Consider the following 10,806-nt stretch of genomic DNA (forward strand, 5'->3'; position numbering starts at 1 on the left):
TCAAGACATCATGTTTGTAAGTATCTGGTTAAAATTAGAATATTTTTAAAGATTACAGTGTGAATAGACACTTATATAAGTAAAACATAAATCAGTTGAGATCTATCGAAGTAGATGTCTGTTAATCAAGTAAGTTTAGGAATAGGGGCTGTCCCTTGATTACGTAATGCTAAAATCACACTTTTCAGATTCCCTTTGTAACGGACTAGTATCGGTAATGCTAACTCCACTCAAAAAATACGTAAACTGCCACAAACCCCCTCCTCCCTCAATTATAATGTTTTAAAAATTGTAATATAATTTTTTAAAATTTCACTCCCAAGTAAAACGTGATTTATTAATATTAAACTAGCATTTCACAATGGTACAACATTGATATAAACTATCTGTTTCTTCTCGGAATGTGAATATTAAACCTTAAAACACATCTACTTTTTTAGATCTAAATGCAACGAAAACGTAACAAGACAATCACTACACCATCGCTCGGCACAGTAATCACTACACACATACTATTACATTACATTATATACTATTACTCTCGACTGTAATGCACATGCACAAATATCAGATGATAAGCGTCTGCCTGCCATTTGCCGCACGCTTTTCTGTACATGTCACCAGCCATACAGCACCACACTTTCTGTCAACTGCTATGGTGGATCACTAAGTAATTCTCTTTTACCAACTTGTATATTTGGATTCATGATAGACCATGTTTACCTGCAATGTTTCGTAAAGTTCTATCTGTACTGTCAACGTTTGGCTCAAACTTCAATAACTTGTACTCGCCCAAAACAGATTTAAACTACCTGCTTTATCATTTAAGGGCACATTTATATGGAGGATTCAGATTTTATTCTGTTTGCTTTCCATGGGGGGGGGGTGAGAGATATAATTTATGAATGAATTTAAGCAATTCATTGTTGGAGTTTAATAGTTACGTAACACTGCATCAAAACCCTCCCCCCCTGGGGCGTTAGGTAATTAAAGGACAGCCCAGAGTATAACAAGATGATGGGACATAACAAATGCTGTGCAGTTTTTGTGCCAGACCATAGCAATAGTGAGGAGTTGAGTTGATATAGCCTGTTACTTTCATAACTAAAGCTAAGAAAGAGGAAAGTGCACACAACACTTGGCTTGGAAAGAAATTCTGCAAAATTAGTTGCCAGGATGTAAGTGTGCAATAAGAAGATGAGGAAAGTAGACCTCTTATGGTAAGTTGGTCTATGAAAGGTAAGGGGGAAAGGGGAGTGCAGGTATTAATTAGGGGGTGGAAAGAAATCCAGTAAAATTGTTTCCGGACTATATTAATGAAAGTGTGCCTGAAAGATTTAATGATCATTAGTGATTCGTATATTTGCTCTTTTTAAAAAGAGTATCATAGACCTCTAAAGCTTTTGATGTGTCACATGACAAATTATTAGAATCATTAATAGGGTTTGGTCTATCTGGTTTGGCTCTGGTTCACTTCATATTTATTGAACTGTATTTACTATATGTTGAATTGTAATATGTAACCAAATTTAATCAGTTATCAGTGGTAAAGTCCTCTTTACAAACTCAGAAATATGGAGTACCTCAAGGGTCAATTCTTGGACGCATTTTTACTATTTCTTTACCATCAGAAAGGGTTGTCATCACACATATTACATAAAAACAATAACCTTTGTCTGTATGCCAATCACTTAAATGTAATAGTAATAGAAAAAATAATGATGACAGGCTGCCAACGCTAGTTACTCATCATAGTTAATTTACAAGAAACACAAACAAATTAATAATAGAAAAGCATTCTCTAGACTTTTACAGTAGCAGATATAAAAATTAGATATAAAATTCCAAATGAAAAACTCTGAATTGAAAATGTAAAACTGTTAAAAACTTACAAAGAAATACTTAACTGGAAAAGTTATACAGGGTGTAACAAAATTCTCTACACAAACTTGAGGATATTGTTCCAGGGACTATAAGGAGCTAAAAACTAAATACAACTAATAGTTTACCTCTTTTCGTTTACTGATTTTATGTGTGTGGTTTTCAGTTTTATTTTGTATTTCAGAAACCAGTAAAAATATATAACTCACATTTGGTAGTTTCATATTTCTTGCAGTATAAAATCAAGAAAAAAATTATTATTATATTACCATCACATCACGTTTTAAGATGGCGAGTGGTTAAAAATGTTAAAGCCTAATATTGTAAATACTAATATAATTATGAAATAACATATCAGCCAAGAAATAATGTAGATGTAAACTTATAACTTTTTTAATGCTTGGAAAAGTTTTTACTGTCTACACGTTTATGGCATTATTGACCATGCTTTACAACTGTTAAAAGCTTATATCTAAATTATCTATTGACCAATTTTTATGATCTAGGTATTGAAATGTTTTTATCTATATTTACCAACATTTATTATTCTTTAAAATTTGTCAAATCTCTTTTGGTTTTTAAAGTGTTAAGCTTTAAAAACGTAAATCATCCACCATCTTGAAACGTAATATGATAATATAATATTAATTTTTCGCATGATTTTAGACTGCAAGAAAAATAGTTAAACCAAATTTGAATTTCATATCTTTACTGGTGTCTGAAATAAAAAATAAAAACTAAAAAACACATACAGAATGACAATGTTAAGCAAAAAAAGTTAGAACATTGGTTGTGTTTAGGTTCTCCTCTTGGTTTGTAGAACAATGACCAAAAGTTTGTAAGAATGTTTTGTTACACCTTGTACAATATAATTATATATATATATGACTAGGATAGACTAGTATCAATATTTATGGCAGAACAATCGAGCTATCGATTGAAGTGTATTATTACTCAATAAAACAAACTTAATTCCTCTTTTTATGGTTAGAAAAAACGTCTTGTACGAGCAACTGTACTGACTGTGACCAGCTGACCGGGCCGACTGTCTAATTAGTTACATCTGCTGTCGTGTTTTGGTGTCTGCCTAATTGATTTATTTTGAGTTTATGTTTTGTACTGGTTATTAGTAGTATGGTTGATTAAGACACACTCAATTTTAGGGATAAATCGAGTGATTTGAGAGAACTGTTAGCTGAATTGGAACCAGTTTCCTTATTAGGGTAGTTCAAGGTTAATTTTTTTTAAATAAAAAACTATAGTAACAATAATAACCTAAAATTATTATTCCTTGAACTTTCCTGAAAACAATGACGTATTATAATAAGTCATATACAGATTGAATATCAATGTTGTAAAGAATTGTACAAAAAGGCTAAAATATGTTAGTGAATTTTGTCCAAAAGTTCAAAAATTGTTAGAAAACTAAACATTTTTTAAATGTAAAAGCGCTAAAACTATATATATTTTTGCTAACTATAAAATTGTGCTTCTTTTTTATAATTTGGAATTGATATAAACCTCTCACACAAATGTGATGAGATAGTGCAAAGTTATAAAAAAATCAATAAAATCTTATCAAGAATATTCAAATACCAAAATCATTTTAAGGTAAGAAAATAATAATAAAATAAATTTATTATTATTTCTTAATATATTCTGTATGTAATAAATAAGTCATGTTGAATTTTCCAGTGTTACAAAGGAATTGTAACACAAAGGCTGAAACATTGTTAGTAAATTTTGTTACAAAATTCAAAAAATGCTAAAAAAGTAAAAATTTTTTAAGTAATCCCACTAAAACTGTACATATTTTGAATAAGTATAAAATTTTACATCTTTTTTTTATATTTTTGAAGTTTTATAAATCTATCACACATGTATGATAAAATAGTGCAGTTATAAACAAATAAAGAAATTCATATCAAGCACATTTTAACACCCAAATACTATATTTTTAAAATAAGAAAATAAAATTAAAGATCATTTATAATTTACACAAGGAATATTTTGAAAACATTATGTATAATAAGTTGTGTATTTGATGAATTTTGAGTGGTATATAACAGAGCAATATAAAGCTCACAAACAGCTGTAGAAAGGGTGCCAGTACAGAAGCAGACACTACCAATTTGAGGGTTACAATTAGAGTTACGCTTTCACCATTTATATAAATTCAAAGAATATTGACAAGTATTTGGTCTTCTGATCATGTCTCAGTTAGTTATTTAAACATATGTTCTGTAAACAACCAAATAAAAAGTAATTGAATCATAAACAGTGAGTGCTCTATGGTTTAGTGGTAGCATACTCGTCCAGCATTAACAGATATTATTTGAGTCCTGACAGAGCAATTTGTCAACCAAACCAATCCATCCCTGTTAAAATCACTTGTATACTTTATTTAGAAATAATTTAAAATAACTAATTTTTTATGTATTCTGGAACTGTATAATAGCTCATTTTATTTTTATTTTTTTTAGCGTCTGTACCACCTCCAGCAAAATCTGTAACAACTCCACCAACAAATGTGACCTTTAAAAAGCGTTTTCGTATGTTGAAAAAATCCAAAGATACAAGTTCTAGCAGTCCAGATGGCCAAGATGTTTTCCATATTATTTCATTGAAGAACATTCCTGAAAGAAGAAGAAAAGCTGCTAGAGAAAAGATTGCAGCTTTATTAGATTTAATTGCAGAAAAAGATGTAGATCCCCAGGAGATACAATTATGTATACGAAGTTAAAGCAATTTTTTGCTTCAAATTGTGCACATTGAATAAGTATATTTATGATCAAAGTATCCTATTCTAATTTTAGTGGAAATATTCATTTTAGGGTGCATTCATTTACGCTATTTGGTCTTGGTGAAAAAGTCTTTCCAGATAATTATGTATTCATTTGTGTTCCTTAATCCAAGCACTTTGTGAAAGACAAGACGTCAGAGTTTTGTAAAATTTAGCATCTATTTCTGAGTTGTGAATAACATATTTAAATAATTTTCTAAAGTAAACAGGATTTGTAAACAGATTATTATGTTTTGCTATTGGTAATTTTGTGAGAATTTTGTATATATTTAACTGTAAATTTGTATCTTTTGTATATATTTAACTGTAAATTTGTATCTTTTGTATATATTTAACTGTAAATTTGTATCTTTTGTATATATTTAACTGTAAATTTGTATCTTTTATATATATTTAACTGTAAATTTGTATATGTTGTATATATTTAACTGTAAATTTGTATAGTGTAATACAAATTAAAAGTTGGTTAATGTATATAATTATTGTAAATATATTACCCAGTAACTTAAATTAAGAAAAGCCAATTGACTGTAAAAGTTGTGTTCTTCAGGTAATAAATTTGTAACAATTTTATATCTAATTTTTATTTTCTCCTTTATAAATCTGTAGTAAGCGATCTACTACGGTTTTGGCTCATGATTCACACAAGCAATTAGAATTAACAGCATCCTGCCTAATTACTTAGTATAATAATTTATATACATGTTATTATAATTATTCAGCAAAGTGGTAGATTTTGTAGAAATGTGCATATGCAATCAGCCTCATGACAGAGTTTTTAGGAGATTTTTTGGATTTTCTCCGGTCATGACCTCCAGAATCCAAAACCACCATAATTCAAAAAAATTATATATACACACATGTGGGCTTATGCAATACGAGCCCATGTACGTATGAGATAGTGAACACAATAACTGCCGTAATTTAAAAAATATATAGACTTACTAGCAGTTGCCCGCGGCATCGCACACTATTTCCCGTTTAAAAACAGTACACAATATTCACGTATTCTTTTTCCATCACATTCTAAACATTGCTGAGATAATTGATAGTCGTTCCTTCGTTAGCCTCTTGGGCGCATTATGAAGGTATGTACCATATTTCCTGCCTCTATCTTTCGTGGTTTTTGCTAGGTGTTGATAAGTTATTCAGAACAAGTAATTTATATGGATGAATCTCGATAAACTAATTAGGTTATAAAGAATAAAATTCGGTCTGTTAAAATTAATTTTCTGTCTAAGATATTTCCAGTATTATTGAGGAGTGTGCCTTCAAGAAAATGTATCAATGAAAACCAATTTCGATCATAAAGCATCTTCTTTCGGCTCTTTTCATTTACCTTCGATCTAACCAAATTCAATTACCTTATGTGCAAACATTCATGGATTTGTACAGTGAGGTTGTTTTCATAATAGCGTTTAATAGTATTTATTGATCATTGGTGCAATCTAAATTTAAAATTAGGCAATGACGTCTTCTATGCAACCTGCATTTCACTACTGATCAAGCACTTTACAACAATTTTCTAAAATTTTAATATAAACAAATGTTTCTGCCTCTTTGATGAACTTCAGCTGAAAGTATTAACAGCTATTAAGTATCAGTTTGCTTTGTATTACGTGTCGTAGCGCAGTCTGTCGGATCCAATATAAAATACTCCAACATCAACAACAATTTATAATTAAAAAGTTAATTAAATAAACTATTTAAATTGGACCAAATTGTAAATCTGAACCATTCTCGAATCCCCTTCAACACACACAAAAAATTTCATCAAAATCGGTCCAGTTGTTTAGGAGTTCAGTCACATACACACAAACACAAGAAATATTTATATAAAGATAAAAAAGGCAGTACTTGCATATAGCTTGGATCAGTTTGTTATTCAGTCTTAGCCAATGAAAAGTTTTAAAATAGGGGCCATTCACATTTGAAGAAAATTTTTAACTTAACTAATTTCCATCATAGAGCAAAACTGTTACATTTTCTACATATACTGAGTAATTATAAACAAATTTTATTCTAATACTTTTTTAATATCACTTAAGGTTTCAAGATGGCGGTCATTAAAAGTTTGAAAAGAAATGGTTGTACATAACTTCTTATGCATTATAGTGCAAAACAATAAAGTCTCATTTACAATATGTTTGTTCCAACCTGAATATGTTTCAATGTTTCAATATGTTTGTTCTAAATGTTTGAAAAGCTTATGATTATATTAACAGGATAACCTTAAAGGTTGTCCCATCAGTATTGTGCTAATCACATATCTAAACTAATAATGCATCATCATATATATACACATAATATATTATTTTAGAAAGTCCATAATCTTGAATACCTGTTAGACAAAAATTTTAACAACTATATTAATTTTTTGTAAAGTATGGATGATTTAATTACAATTAATCCGAAGTTATGATTATTTGTAATGGGTAAATTGTATACTTCTATACCTCTAAACAGCCACAATCTTGTAATCTAGAAAGATATCGAAAAATAAGTAGGCATAAATGTTGCTTGGAATTACGTGAATACGTATTTCATGAAAAGTTTCAATCTTCATTTATTTTGTGAAATACTCGAGATAAAATTATGCCCAAATGCGAATGACCACCATTCTCAAACTTGGGAAAGAAACGGTTACATGTTATTTACTCGTTTTTGGCTCGCTGAGGGCTGTTCCCTCATCCCCTAAGAGGTAGGTTTCACAAAAATGGGGGAATAAGAGGATTTATGTGATAATTTGAATTCGGAGATGGGATTTGCCAGGTTGTTAAATGTAGACCATAGTTGTTAAGTATTATTGCGTTAAATAACTTGTTTTTTATTGCCTAATATGAAAAGGCTACTTTTATTGAACAATAATTATGTATATATTTTTTGGGCAATTTATACTCTATATTTGCCTTTATTTTACTAAACTGTATATACTGCATTAATTCTATATCTCTTTCTGCGGCCTAGTGCCTACAATACCATTCCTTACTGGATTAAAATATTCACGTACAGTGACAGACCAATGAACCATTTTTTCACGAATCTGCTGTTTACTGTACACTCACCAACCAATCACAACGGTTGACTTATCAATTGCCCACCTTGCAAGCGACTGCACGCTTGCTCAGTGTACGCTCAGTCCCGCCTGGGGCACTTATATAGCACTCTAGCCACTGCTGACCATACTTACTCAACACGTGACTTTATGCCCCATGTGTTACTCTCTCACTTAAATATTAGTTTATCTCTATTTGTTGTACATTTACATTAACATTAAAGTCTGTGCTTTGGATTGGCAAACTCTACCAGAACGTCTCTGTTCCCGGACACCCGCGTCTACCGTGCTCTACAGGACTGGCCACAGTGTTATGAACTATTCGTTTGCGGTCGTATTGTGCGTGAGTGAATCCGTGAAGGACATCTTCCGTCTTCACGCCTGCCTACAAGACAGCAGCCTATTTCCACACTTCCTGATCACAACCTGGCCCTCAACAACAGCAGACTACGGTTACCCCTCATGAAAACAAAGGTAACTGTTTATTTTCTGCACTTTATTTGAATATGCACTGTTCATAAACTCATTATGTGTAACCTGGTGAACTCTTGTTAAAATCAGTGTGTTCGGCGTCTTCACTGCCTAGTGTGAAGTGGTCCTTCTTAATCGAGCCTCTAAAATCTTATTTCACGGTTCTCATAACCAAAATCCATTCTTTTCAATAGTGTTGATTTATTTTGTGGATAAAAAAAATATTTTGAGGGTGTTTAATGACTCTACACACACACACACACACACACACACACACACACACACACACACACACACACACATACACACACACACGCACGCACGCACGCACGCACACACGCCCACACACACACACACACACACACACACACACACACACACATACATAAACACACACTAGTAGTTGCCCTAGGCTTCATACGCAATTTCCTGTTGAAAAATAGTTCACTATATCTACGTATACTTTTTCTATCACATTCTAAACATTCCTGAGATAATTGATAGTCATTCCTTCATGCGCCTCTTGGGCGCATTATGAAGGTATGTACCATATTTTCTATCTCTATCATTCGCGGATTTTGCTAGTAAACAAATGTTTCTGTCTCTTTTTGAACTTCAGCTGAAAGTATTAACAGATATACAGGGTGTTTCCAAAAGGTGTTCCAATATTGTGGTATTTTGTTCTAGACGTGAAAATGAGCAAAAAACTTCATACGGAGGTATGTCCTAAAACGTTTAGTTTTCCGTCTATCTGTCTGTATGTGATTTTTACCAAAAAAGTTATATCTTAAACTCACAAAATAACTTTGAACATTTAAACAATCTAATGTTTCTGTGGATTGACTGCTAAGTTGGTATAGTCAATAGTCAATATATTGAGAATAATCATAAAACGTCAGACATATCCAAGGTTACTATACAGAAGGTTGCCTCAGTGCACACACTTGGCGCATCACGCAGGTCACACTCAGACCTCCCCCACATACGCTAGCCGCTGCCAAGTGCCGCTAACATGTGTTCGCTCAGACGCTCTACGATTAACCAGTTTAATGTATTTATTATCATTATTAGTGACCACGTTTTGTAAAAGTTTGGATGATTTAAGTGTGTGAGATGCCTGGGGAATGGTGTGCAGTAGCCGTTTGTAACAACAGCCGCGTTAAAACACGTAAGTTGTCAGAAGAAAGTAATAAGGTATTTTATCACAGATTTCCTAAAGATCAGTCATTGTCAAAACAGTGGGCACATTTTTGTAAACGGGCGGATAAATAATTTAATCCTCTTCTGTTATTTGTTCTGATCATTTCACAAGTGAGTGTTATGAACGTGATTTAAAAGCAGAACTTTTAAATTTAGCCCCTAAGAAATTATTAAAGCCAAATGCTGTGCCTACACTGTTTTCATGCTCTGAAACTGCTACATGTGTAAGCATTCAATAAAATAAAATTATTTCTAGCGAACGAGACAAACGCATTAAGAGCAGGGATTCCAAACAGATTGTAGAATGTATTTTAAATAATGAATCTACTGAAAATTAAGCCAGTTTAGAAGCTCCGGATATGAATGAAACCCTGTTAAAAGCAAACAGTGAACTTAAAGAAAAAATCGCTTTGTTGCAAAGTAAAATTGATTTAGATTGCGTGAAATAAAAAAACTTAAAAAAGACAACCATAATCTAAAAGGAAAAAACAATAAGCTTACAGCAGGAACCAATAAAGCCCATAAGGTGCTCAAATCAATTTTAACAAAAAATCAAATTGATTTATTGCTTAGCATGAAAAACAAGTAGCTTGGACAAGTGATGAAATCTCGTTGGCTTTTACTCTAAGGTACCTTAGTAAGAGTTGTTATTTGTTAATAAAAAGAAAGATGAAAATTCCCCTCCCAGGACTTTCAACGCTTCAACGTTGGGCTTCACGTTTTGTAATTGATCAGGGGCTGTTTGTTTCAGTGTTCAAATATCTCGAAGTAGCTAGCTCTTCATTTAAAGAGCACGAGCGTGTGATTATTTTGCAATTTGACGAAATAAAAGTCAAAAACGTTATGGAGTACGACTCCAAGAACGACCAAATTGTAGGTCCGCACAGTCAAATGCAAGTTGTTTCAGCTCGAGGACTTTTTGCAAACTGGAAGCAACCCCTTTACGTTAAGTTCGACACACAAGTTACTAAAGATATTCTATCGACAATAATTATGAAATTAAAAGAAACAGGCTATACCGTAAAAGCTTGTGTAAGTGACATGGGAGGTGGAAATGTAGGATTGTGGAAACAGCTAGAAATAACTACCAAAAAGACATATTTTGTTCCTAACTCCTCCTCCAACGAAAAGGTATACTTATTTGCAGACGCTCCTCATGTTTTGAAACTAATTCGCAACTGGTTTTTAGATACTGGTTTTGAACTTTCTAATGATCAATTTGTCTAAAAAGAGCCAGTTTATACAATTCTAAATATGGAAGAAATGAGGATTTAAAAGTATGTCATAAACTAACGACAGCGCATTTAACTGTTCAAAAAGCTGAGCGTCAAAATGTGCGGAAAGCTAGTGAACTAATGTCTCACACAACGGCAACAGCCTTGAGAAATTACTTAAG

This window comes from Homalodisca vitripennis, chromosome 8 (assembly GCF_021130785.1).
Source record: "Homalodisca vitripennis isolate AUS2020 chromosome 8, UT_GWSS_2.1, whole genome shotgun sequence".
Taxonomy (NCBI): Eukaryota; Metazoa; Arthropoda; class Insecta; order Hemiptera; family Cicadellidae; genus Homalodisca; species Homalodisca vitripennis.